The sequence below is a fragment of the Telmatherina bonti genome (assembly GCF_933228915.1).
Source record: "Telmatherina bonti genome assembly, chromosome: 4".
In the NCBI taxonomy this organism is placed as follows: Eukaryota; Metazoa; Chordata; class Actinopteri; order Atheriniformes; family Telmatherinidae; genus Telmatherina; species Telmatherina bonti.
This window is the reverse complement of record NC_136622.1, coordinates 25,555,149-25,568,026: the sequence shown is the minus strand read 5'-3', so window position 1 is coordinate 25,568,026 and position 12,878 is coordinate 25,555,149.

Genomic DNA, 12,878 nt, shown 5'->3' with positions numbered 1-12,878 from the left:
TGTGGGTACAGCCCAGGTTTTAACTGAGGATTGTGTTTCGTTTATTTTTTTGCCTGCATCTTTAACCAGACGCGTTTTTGTGTGTGTGGTGGTTTATTTTCCTTTGCATGTTCCTGTTTTCAGGGCAATAACCAGGCTGTGCTAATTGTGCCTTTGCACAAAAAGGGGTGGGGGTTGTTCACATTTGGTTTTAAGGAATTGTTAAATAAAACAGTGTTCTCTTGTATTGAATCCATTTACCACACTGCATTTATTGACTGGGGTAAGAGGTCCCCCCGCAGCCCCCAGGCTGGTGCTGTTGGACAATTTAAAGTTCTCCCTTAACTCTCACCACATTTCTACATTTTGCCAACCTCATTGCTGTTTCATGAAATGTAATTTCACAGCCAAAGAGAGCTTTATTTATCCCTTTGGGCTAATTCAGTACAATAACCACCTGTAAAACCAGTTATTAAAAATTTAAAACATGCAACAAGAAAATGTCAGTAACAGCTTTGGCATGTTTATAGCAGCTGAAAAGGTCCACAATTTAAGAGGAAAAAGCCTTCAGAAGGGATAAGCGGTCTAGTATCGGTTCGTTATATGTGGGGTAATAAAGCACCTTGCAGTGGGCATAAGTTCCTGTAACTGCAGATGACTGGGTTCATTGTGTCTGGCTTTCTGAATTACCTGTGTTCTATACAAGGTTCCTAACACATTTTAAATTGTTTAAACTATTTTTCTCTTTAACAGAGAATCCCTGAAATAAAAAAATAAAGGGAAAACATTTTTTTTTTTTTTTTTACATTTGTCATTTTGTTAAAGAATTAAGCTTCTGCATGAAGTCTCTTTTGACCATTAACAGTCACCTGTGTCTTTATAAGGTTTTACAATGGAGTCAAAGACGATTCCCAAGCACTGGTTTGAATCAAATATAAAATTTGATTAACTCACAGATTTGCCATGGTGGGCTTCATTGCTTTTTCTTTCAGCTTCTATTCCATGTTGAAGTAGAAACTTCCAGAGTTTTACATCTGTTGCTGCTAATTTTAGCTTACATTTAATAAACATTAGGTCCTGTTAGCATCTGTAACAAATTGCTAGAGGAACTGGCCGGCAGTGATTCACCTGCGTATCTGGCTGTGTCGGTGAATAAGTCAACACATTGTTCAGAATGTTTTGTGAGGTGGATTTTATTAAGAGTTCACGTTGCCCATTTTAACAACCAAACAGTTTCGTAGGCTGCTTTACAGACAGATTTGCATTACATCAACATTTCCAACAAGAGCATGCATTATTCTGCACAACTGCCTGTCTTATTAGCCAGCAAACATTTGGAAGTGAGGGAGAGGATGTGCTGCTGAGCTTGTTTCCTGTTACACTGCTGCTTTTACTCGTTTCACTTGCTGCTGTAATCTCTTCTGAGTCATGTGTTAAGTAATGCTTTATGTAATCTGTTGCTTTCATGTACTGCTTTGTTAAATTTAGGCCACAAAACTACATGATGAATTAAACTTAAACTTGGATGAGAACACAATACTTATTTCACCTGGAGAAACAGTTTTGCTAGAGGCAGTGTGAAGGTACTGGAAAGACAAGGTTTGTCATCACTGAGGCAGTACAGAGATACTGAGATGATATTCTGCAATCTGTGGCCATATCATATGTCTTTGGGGCCTCCAAGATGACAATACTTGACCCTCCAGAGTGGGTTTTATCAAAGAATCTGAATGTGGGAGCGGATAGGATGGAATGGCCTCCCTGCACTCCTCACCTCAACCCTATTGAAGACTTCTAGGATCAGCAAGGACATGCTGTTTGTGTCAGAGTGACCAACACAGCCTCGTTGCTGGAGTTGCAGCAAATCCTGTATGAAGAGGATGTCAGCCCACAGCATTGTTCAGCTAAGCTGGTGACCTGCATGAGGAGGAGGTGCGAGGCCGTGTGTCTGTTTGGTGCCTCCACATGCGGGCAAATGCCCTTGTATGGACTGGTAAACTGCCAACATGTCCTTTTTTTTTTTTTTTTTATTTATTTATTTATTTATTTTTTTTTCAGGATTCATTCATTCAGTCAAACAACACCAAACAAGAGCCAAAAACTGAATTGACTGTTGACGTTGGCACAAAAGATTTGGCAAATTTTCATGGGCACAGCCTACATACTCAACATGTCTTTTCATCCCATGAAAACATTTTGACTGGAAAATGTGCCATTTAAAAGGGGAATAAAGAGACTTTTTAACAACAGAAGATCTTTATACAGCAATTGTTACAACAAACACACATTTCCTTTCTTTTTGTGTAAAATATATAATTGAAAACCTACAATCAAATATGATTCATTATTATAAGTAATATGATGTCTAATTGTTTAGAGATAGAATGTGTTGTGCTGCTTATTGGGCCATTTCTGTTTGGCAAAGATTGCAGAACACAATTTTGTTTAGTCCCTATTTAAAAAGATGCTCACATTTTGGACAAATACATTAAAAACTTTTTGAGTGAAGGTATTCTTTTTGTTTATTTGTGTGTGTGTCCATATGGTACAGGGAACTGTCATCATTGGGAATGGATGTAAACCCCACAATGGAACAATATGTTCTACATAAATAATCCAATTATACAGTTGGCATAATCAGTTCTGTTGCTCCTTTGTTGCACACACACAAACGTGTAAATGTAGGCACTATATATATATATATATATATATATATATATATATATATATATATATATATATATATATATATATTTTTTTTTTTTTTTTTTTTTTCTTTGCTAAGTGGAGCAGTTTGCAATGGGACAGCTATTTGTCGGTCAACCTACCCAGCTTACTCCTTGGACTTACGTCAAATCCCAGAAACTGGAAATGTTGGCGGCTGAATGAGAAACTAGAGCCATCAGAATGGTTTTGTTAAACCAAGAGGTGGTGATGTTTTTTTTTTGTTTGTTTTTTTTTGTTTTTTTTGTTTTTTTTATGCAGCGTAGGGTTTAAGGCAGGGGTTTCTTGTTGCCATTATAAAAATTAAATGAAAGAAAGCAGTATACATGCTATGGCTAGGCATTTAGTTTTAACCTCCTAAGCTGCCTGAAGAAAAAAACTGAAATAATCTTAGAATACTGCAAAAAACTGAAGGATAACTATCCTGTATTTTAAAACCACTTTTCTGATAATATGCAAGGCCCTAATTTCCATCAAAATAACACCAGTCAGATCATAAACCCATGATCATAAAAATGCTTCGTTGCATGATGAAATGTGTTCTGGGTCCTGGGAGTTGCAGAAAAGGACATCTGTGAATGAGGGTAGTTCTGGTTTATAGACTAGAAAGGGTTCTGAGGGCCCACAAAAGCAGCTCCTTGTCGCACCTTTCAGTTTTCCAACAGAATATTGCATTACAATGAGAGAATCAATAACCTCGCCTCCCGTGGGCTCACCATCTGCGGGAGGAGCCGTAGGGGTCGGGTGCAATGTGAGCTGGACGGCAGCAAGGGGCGGGGACCCTGGCGGTCCGATCCCCGGCTGCAGAAGCTGGCTCTAGGGACGTGGAACGTCACCTCTCTGGTGGGGAAGGAGCCTGAGCTGGTGCGCGAGGTTGAGCGGTTCCGACTAGATATAGTTGGACTCACCTCGACGCATGGCTTGGGCTCTGGAACCAGTACCCTCGAGAGGGGCTGGACCATCTTCCACTCTGGAGTTGCTCATGGTGAGAGGCGCCGAGCTGGTGTGGGCATTCTCATCAGCCCCCAGCTTGGTGCCTGCACGTTGGGGTTTACCCCGGTGGATGAAAGGGTAGTTTCCCTCCGCCTCCGGGTGGGGGGACGGGTCCTGACTGTTGTCTGTGCTTATGCACCAAACAGCAGTTCAGAGTACCCACCCTTTCTGGGGTCCTTGGAGGGAGTGCTGGAGGGTGCTCCTTCTGGGGACTCCATTGTTCTGCTGGGGGACTTCAATGCTCACGTGGGCAATGACAGTGAGACCTGGAGGGGAGTGATTGGGAGGCATGGTCCCCCCCCTCTGAACCCAAATGGTGTTTTGTTATTGGACTTCTGTGCTCGTCATGGATTGTCTATAACAAACACCATGTTCCAGCATAAGAGTGTCCATATGTACACCTGGCATCAGGATTCCCTGGGCCGCAGTTCAATGATCGACTTTGTAGTCGTATCGTCGGACCTGCGGCCACATGCCTTGGACACTCGGGTGAAGAGGGGGGCGGAGCTGTCAACTGATCACCACCTGGTGGTGAGTTGGCTCAGATGGTGGGGGAGGAAGCCGGTCAGAGCTGGCAGGCCCAAACGTGTTGTGAGGGTCTGCTGGGAACGTCTGGCTGAGTCCCCTGTCAGAGCGAGCTTCAACTCCCACCTTCAGCAGAGCTTCGAACATGTCCCGGGTGAGGCGGGGGACATTGAGTCCGAATGGGCTGTGTTCCGTGCCTCTATTGCTGAGGCGGCCAGCCGGAGCTGTGGCTGCAAGGTCGTTGATGCCTGTCGTGGCGGTAATCCCAGGACTCGTTGGTGGACACCAGCAGTGAGGGATGCCGTCAAGCTGAAGAAGGAGTCCTATCGGGCCTTCTTGGCCTGTGGGACTCTGGAGGCAGCTGATCGGTACCGGCGGGCTAAGCGGCATGCGGCTTCGGCCGTTGCCGAGGCAAAAACTCGAGCATGGGAGGAGTTCGGCGAGGCCATGGAGAAAGACTTCCGGACGGCTTCGAGGAGATTCTGGTCCACCATCCGGCGGCTCAGGGGGGGCAAGCAGTGCTCCATCAATACTGTGTACAGTGGAGATGGGGTGCTGCTGACCTCAACTCGGGACGTTGTGGGTCGGTGGAGGGAATACTTCGAAGACCTCCTCAATCCTACCAACACGTCTTCCCATGAGGGAGCAGAGCTGGTGGACTCAGGGGTGGACTCTCCTATCTCTGAGGCTGAAGTTGCTGAGGTGGTCAAAAAGCTCCTTGGCGGCAAGGCCCCGGGGGTGGATGAGATCCGCCCGGAGTTCCTTAAGGCTCTGGATGCTATGGGGCTGTCCTGGCTGACACGCCTCTGCAGCATCGCGTGGACATCGGGGGCAGTACCGCTGGATTGGCAGACTGGGGTGGTGGTCCCCCTTTTTAAGAAGGGGGACCGGAGGGTGTGTTCCAATTACAGGGGAATCACACTCCTCAGCCTCCCTGGTAAGGTCTATTCAGGGGTCCTGGAGAGGAGGGTCCGCCGGATAGTCGAATCCCGGATTGAGGAGGAGCAGTGTGGTTTTTGTCCTGGTCGCGGAACAGTGGACCAGCTCTATACCCTCTCTGGGGTCCTGGGGGGGGCATGGGAGTTTGCCCAACCAGTCTACATGTGCTTTGTGGACCTGGAGAAGGCATTCGACCGTGTCCCCCGGGGGCTCCTGTGGGGGGTACTCCGGGAGTATGGGGTACCGGACCCCCTTGTACGAGCTGTCCGGTCCCTGTACGATGGGTGTTAGAGCTTGGTCCGCATTGCCGGTAGTAAGTCGGATTCGTTTCCGGTGAGGGTTGGACCCCGCCAAGGCTGCCCTTTATCACCGATTCTGTTCATAACTTATATGGACAGAATTTCTAGGCGCAGCCGAGGGGTTGAGGGGATCCGACTTGGTGGCCTCAGGACTGGGTCCCTGCTTTTTGCGGATGACGTGGTCCTGTTGGCTTCATCTGGTCGTGATCTCCAGCTCTCGCTTGAGCGATTCGCGGCCGAGTGTGAAGCGGCTGGGATGAGAATCAGCACCTCAAAATCTGAGACCATGGTCCTCAGCCGGAATAGGGTGGATTGCCCTCTCCGGGTCAGGAGTCAGGTCCTGCCTCAAGTGGAGGAGTTTAAATATCTCGGGGTCTTGTTCACGAGTGAGGGAAGGATGGAGCGTGAGATCGACAGACGGATCGGTGCGGCGTCTGCAGTAATGCGGGCTCTGCGCCGGTCTGTCGTGGTGAAGAAGGAGCTGAGCCAGAAGGCGAAGCTCTCGATTTATCAGTCGATCTACGTTCCTACCCTCACCTATGGTCATGAGCTGTGGGTCGTGACCGAAAGAACGAGATCTCGTATACAGGCGGCTGAGGTGGGTTTCCTCCGCAGGGTGGCCGGGCTCTCCCTTAGAGATAGGGTGAGGAGCTCAGTCATCCGGGAGGGGCTCGGAGTGGAGCCGCTGCTCCTTCGCATCGAGAGGAACCAGTTGAGGTGGCTCGGGCATCTGGTCAGGATGCCTCCTGGACGCCTCCCTGGTGAGGTGTTCCAGGCACGTCCCTCTGGGAGGAGACCCCGGGGAAGACCCAGGACACGCTGGAGGGATTACATCTCTCGGCTGGCCTGGGAACGCCTCGGGATCCCCCCCGCAGAGTTGGCAAATGTGGCTGGGGAGAGGGAAGTCTGGGCTTCCCTGCTTAGGCTGCTGCCCCCGCGACCCGACCCCGGATAAGCGGCAGAAGATGGATGGATGGATGGATGAATCAATAACCTTCATTTCTTTCGTCCCTGATATTTTATTAAAATGTAATTTGACGAGACAGGTAATGACAGATTAGTCTGTGCCAACACAATTGGGAACATCAGTTTATTTTCTCATGTGTCTTGGCAGCTAAGGTCAAGCTACAATGTATATTTACTTATTAGTCTTGGATTTCCATAGATGGTAATGAAATAATGAAACACAGTTAATTAGATTTCAGTTAGGGATGCTGGTATTTCAAATCTGATCATGCTTCTAATAATCTAATCAAAACCTTTACTGATTACCTTCTTACATGATTGCTTTCAATGTTTCCATAAACAATTATTCCTTGGAGAATGAGACTAATATTATCTGTTGTTGTTCACAACAAATGGTTTAAAGGTTTTCTTTTGTTGTTAAGATGTGTACTTAGTCCAAACTTCCATATTTTTCAGGACAAATTAAATAAAACAGCACAGTGACTGGATCCATACTTTAGAAGAACAGAATGCATTGGACGGTGGCTTGTGGTAATGTTAAACACTTAGTTTGCCATTAAATCTTTTGAATTTATGAATGTGATCACGTTTTACAGATAAGCGAAGCAATCTGCTGCCACAGCTGTGATAACAATGTAGTGCTGGAGGCAGAGAATTAAATTGTACAATGAACTGTGTAAAAGGTTGGATTATCGTCTGAGAGAACTGTACTTCCATGGAGCAGTTATTTAAAAAAGCACAGTCATGTGGAAAAACATTAAAATGGAATTTATTGTTCTTAACGTTGTTTTTTTCTTTATATTTAGATCTTCAACACAGGAGGACCACTAACAGAGAAGGATTTTTGCTAGAGCACAATATGAAGAAAATCATTTTTAGTACACATAGATTTGTATTCACACACACATAATGCAGACATAAACAAAACTATATTTTGAGGGAATTTACTAATCGTGCCAGTCCTTTGCATTGTGAACCAAAAAATTCTTTTCATGGTTCCTTTGATATTTTTGTGCCATTGACAACCCTTTCCACCTTACCAACATGCAGAAAGATCTTACAAGGAATCTTTGCATTTATAAAGAATAAGGACAATGACAAAGCAAATTATTTTTTCTGTATCATTCAGTTTGTATTCTGAGTTTATTCAAACCCAAACACAAGAAAAAAAAAAAGGCCCCAGTTTGAAATATCTGAAGAAATTCCTCAGGTTGAAGACAGAGAATGGAATTGTGGCAGCTTTCCTTAGCGATGCGCCCCCTATTGACAGCTAATTTGGCATCCATCTTGCATCCTACCTGTACTGTGAGCTCTGTCCAGCCAGAAAAATATCAGTCAGATCTTGACTCTTGTTGGATCTCTTGCTCCTTCCTATTGTATCTTTCTTTCCCTGTCTTTCTCTGATGATGTCCTCCTTTGTTACTTTGCTGAATGAGCCCATGTGTGCTTTCAAAGGGCTCCAGTGACTGGCATGTGAAAAGGTTAAAAAACAAAAAAAGAAAAAATCTCCATAAACAACACACATCATCCAGGAAACAAAAGTGACCTTGGGACACTGCTGGGTGAATCTAGAACATATAGTTTTAAAGTCTAAAACTTAAATTGTTGATTTTAAAAGTTAATGATACCTTAACAGCTAAAGCATTTGATCGACACCATTAAAACAGAGGAAGTAAAAACAGATAAAATGCATTCCAAATACTTTCATACTATGGAAATAGTCTGCATTGTGGATGTCATATGACACAATTAAAATAAGAAAAAAACCTTCAGATAAACAAGTAATCTGTCACTCTATCTGCATGATACTGTTTGTATACCCCATTTATGTGGAAAACAGTTTATATTTGTTTAAGAATATCAGAAAAAAAGTCTATTTTATTTTCCATGCCCCCTACCACTAGATATATTCCTAAGTGTCAGATAGGTTCGGGAAAGTCAAAACTCAGTTTTGTTTAAAACACACAAACTCAATAACCCCAAAGAGATGCATTTACAGCAATTATTGTGTTTGCTTCTTTTAACTTAGATATCAGAGAACAAATCCACGGCATGTGTTCATATAAACAAATGGATATTTCAGATAAGTATGGAGGCAGTTTATGCCTCTTTACGGTTGCCAACTAGAAATAGCCCCTTGCCATTTCACTAAGTATGTATACAAATAGAATGATATGCCCTATCTACTTCAGCTATAAATCGCATAACACCCATATTAAAAATGACACAAAATCATGTCAGTGCAGCTCATGTATGATAGACCACATCTTTACTAAAGCGGGATCGTTTTGTTTGTTCTAGAAATCATGTTCATGTATAAAAATGTTGTTTGGTCCATCCATTTGTGCAGGGAATCAGTTTCTGAGCATTTTCTGCACATCCTGAAATATTTCTCCCATCATAGTACTGATGGCTGGAGGTGAAGGACAATTTAATGACAATCAACATGTATTATTCATCCAGTTCAAACACACAAACACAATGCGCGTAATGAGATGACACAATTCTGCAACTGCATGTATGTGTCAGATGTGATTACCCAGACTGGATGAGCACACAAGTCATTTGTATTCATTCTAGTAACAAAGTTTAACAGATGAACGTGTGTTTTGCCATTATGTGTATCCGTGAAACCTGCATCTAAATCAATCTGCATGTTAGAAAGTCGGATCCTTACATAATGAGTCTTAATGACTGAATGAGCCTGAAATGCTTGACTGGGCTGCCTGCGTTTGACAACTATAACCTCCTTTCACACTTCTAAGTGGTCTTTAACCCTTTCATGCATGCATTATTAAAAAACAATGCCATATTTTTATAAATACAGTATTTTACCTTTACAGACATATGTAATGATACTTTTTTGTTTATTAGTTATATTTTGACTTTATTTGATTTATTGATTTATTTTATTTTTAACTGCGATGGACTGGCAAGCTGTCCAGGGTGTACCCTGCCTTTCGCCCAAAGACTGCTTGGATAGGCTCCAGCTTCCTGAATTAGATTGAGCAGTTAGGAAAATGAATGACTGAAGGATTTATTTTAATGTATTCTATATATTGTTTATGAAATAATATATTATCTTGATTATAATGGAAATATTTAATAAAATAATGTTGTATAGTTTTCTTTTCCCATTTGTCACAAAAGCAAACTTACAATGTATGCTTTTATATTCAGTTATATCAAATATTTATTTATTCTTCATTGAGTGGTAATGTATTGAATGACTCACTAAGATCCACTCATTTACAAATATACCATCCTCATTAGTGTATATGCAAGAAAAAAGCTTGTCTGCTATTATGAGGTAATAATAATATAACAACAGTGACTTGGTTAAAATTTGAAACAGTGATGTCATAACAAACACTTGGTTTGGGTTTTACATACCTAAGCCGACTGGTGGAGATGGCTCGGCCAGGTTTATTTCCACATTTTTTTTTTTTTAATATAAATTCATCGAAGCACTGCAAATTTAACTCTACCAAATGGTAGACCAGGACTTTCACTGTGTCATCAAAAAAGTCTGCGACGTGGAATTGTATGGTTAAATAGTTACCGATTTAAAGGGTTAAAATGTTTGTTTGTTTTTTTCTTTGTTTGTTTCCCTGCAGCATATGTCACTGTTTTGTCTGGCAGTTTTACACAATATCTGATCATCAGGAGGAATAGTAACGTCAACACTGCCACTTGCACTGACTTAATGCTGCATTTTAAAGGTGAGGGATAGGGTTAGGGGTTGGATTCAAAGTTAGAATACATTAGAGAGGTTGCCTCTGTTTTAAGTAGAAAGCAAGATTCTCACTCACTGAAAATCACTTTTTACAATTTTCTGACCTTGCAAACTCAGCTGACATTCCTCACGATGGATTCAGTAATCTGAAGAGCACACATTTAACTGGATTAAGCATTTAAGCTTCTGGAACATCTCAAATCAGAGGCTCTTGAACACTAATAGATGTGAGTTTGTTTATTAGTATTAACTCATTTTCTGGGGACAGACAGTAAATCTATGTGAGATGTCACATTGTCCAAAATAAACATGAAGGGCTCATTAAATCATCAAAATTTAGCATAAAATGTTACCTTTTTCAGCCGGGGGACAGGCATGTGGTGGATAGAGTGATGATGAGGTTAAATCTCCAAGAAATGAAGTGAACAACCTTTGTGTACTCAGTGCTATAAACAGTTTGCACACATGAAAAGGACAAATGCCAGCATGCCTTTTCTGCATCTTATGTAAATGCTCTGAGAATCAAATCACCATTTGGTATATTTACATTCTGCCTCATGATTTTGTTCACTTCTACACACCATGTATAGTGGTATGTTAGTACTTTCTTGCATGCCCTTCTGCCTAAGTCTCAAGTATCTTTCATCAAATTTAATCCTACATTCTCTGCAGACTTCTACAAGTTCTGTCAGTAGATGACTGTCCTCAGTTTCTTTATTTCAACATTTCAACAATGTTTCTAAAACTTGTTTTGAGGACACTATTAAGTGTCTAAGTATTCTTAAACTTGCTGGATGTTTCTCTGTAATGACATTCACTGAAGATCATCTGATTACTTAGTCTCTTCCCATGGGCTGTGTTCTAAATTACCCCCCCCCCCCCCCGGTTTACTCACATACTGCTAACTATTTGCACCATGGTGTCAGTGAGGACTTAGTTCTGATTGGCTGCTGGGTGTATATTAATTCCAAATAAAAGACACCTACCTGGTACTCTCAATTAAAATGTTTTTTTTGCTGTTTTTGAATAATGTGCTGGCACAGTCTACATCTAAAATAGGCAGCCATGGCCAGCTGGTACATGGTGAAAGCCATTTATTGCAACATGTTAACAACCTAACACCTTATTAGCAGCATCAGTCGACAGCTCCATCTTTTCTTTCAACTTAGAGAGAGAATGGTAACATTGTCCTGTAGGATTTAGCTAAATTAAAGCCTTACATTTAAAAATTAGCCCACAAATAAAGTATTAAAATCATTCTGATCTAATTTATTTAGACTTTAGTCATGCTTGTTTCATGCCTGGACAAAGGAACGCTATAACCACCTCTTTGAAATTTATATAGAATCTTATGCAGTTTTTAAAGGCTTCCGTGCCCCTAATATTATAGCTTATTACATCATAAAAATTGTTATTGTACTTTACACTATGCACAGTAAAATAGTGCATTTTGAGTCTGATGCTATCCAACACATCTAGAAAACTTGTAACAGGGTGAAATCATTGTGTAGAATCTCTTACACTGAGACGTGAAAATGCGTGTTGCTGGAGATTTAGGAGATGAATGATGACCCGTTTGATGCAAGTTTCTAGCTGCTGAACATTCCTGGGCCTTCATTGATGGATTTTTTTGTGTCATGATCCACCAAATGTTTTCCACTAGTGAAAGGCACCAGTGCAGTGCAGGTCAGGTCAGCACCTGGACTCTTCATCTGCAAAGCTATGCTGTTGTGACGGATGCTGTATATAGTTTTTTTAACTGCCCCTTGATGGTCCCTCTGCTCTTTCATCCGTAGAACACAACATCTGTGCTTTCCAACAGTAATTGTGAATGTTGATTCATTTGACCACAGAACCACAAGAAGGTGGCAGTATTTCTAGATCATGTTAACATGTGGCTTTTTCTTTGGAAGAGAGAATTTTAATAACCTGCATCTGTGGATTGCATGGCATGCCGTGTCTGGAAGTCAGGCCATGCAGTGATTTTCAGAGGACAACATTCCATTTTTACCTTGTCTCTTGCACACAGTGACTCCTTCTGAGTCTCTGTATCTTTTTGCTGTTATTTACTGTAGAAGTCTTTGGAATTTTACATTAAAGAAGTTTTTTTTTTCAGAAGTTGTTCCACAGTTTTTAGACACAGTTTGTTGTAGATTGGTGAACCTCCACCCATCTTTACCTTTGAGTGACTCTGTTCTCTGAAATGCTCCTGTTTGAACGTAATGATGTTACTGTTCTGTCACCAATTAACCAGTTCTAAAAATATTCTGCAATTGTTTTTAATCGTGCCAAATACCAGGCATCATGCTGTAACTGGTAACAGCAGTGGATGTATTAAACTTCAATGGTTGTTGTCTGATGCATTAAAACAAATAGCTGTAATTGCTCAAATTCAAGTCTTCAATCATATTTTTTGTGACTTAATTTGCATGTGCCTTTATTTTGGAGTTTCCTAAAGCGAAACTTTGGGACATTTCAGTTTCATCCAGTTTGCTGTGTACTTTGACAGGAACAATTTACTCTGTTTCCTAAAGTACCTCAATTCATCCCCTCAAAAACATGCTGGGATTCTTTTTATCCTGAACATGCAGGAAGGAGAGACTAATAGAAAGAAAACATGCACAACTGTCAAAGTGAGAGAAGATGTTTTCCATTCAAAGTGAAAAAAACAGCAGCCAAAAACATTAGTCATTACATTTAATTCGAAATATAACATC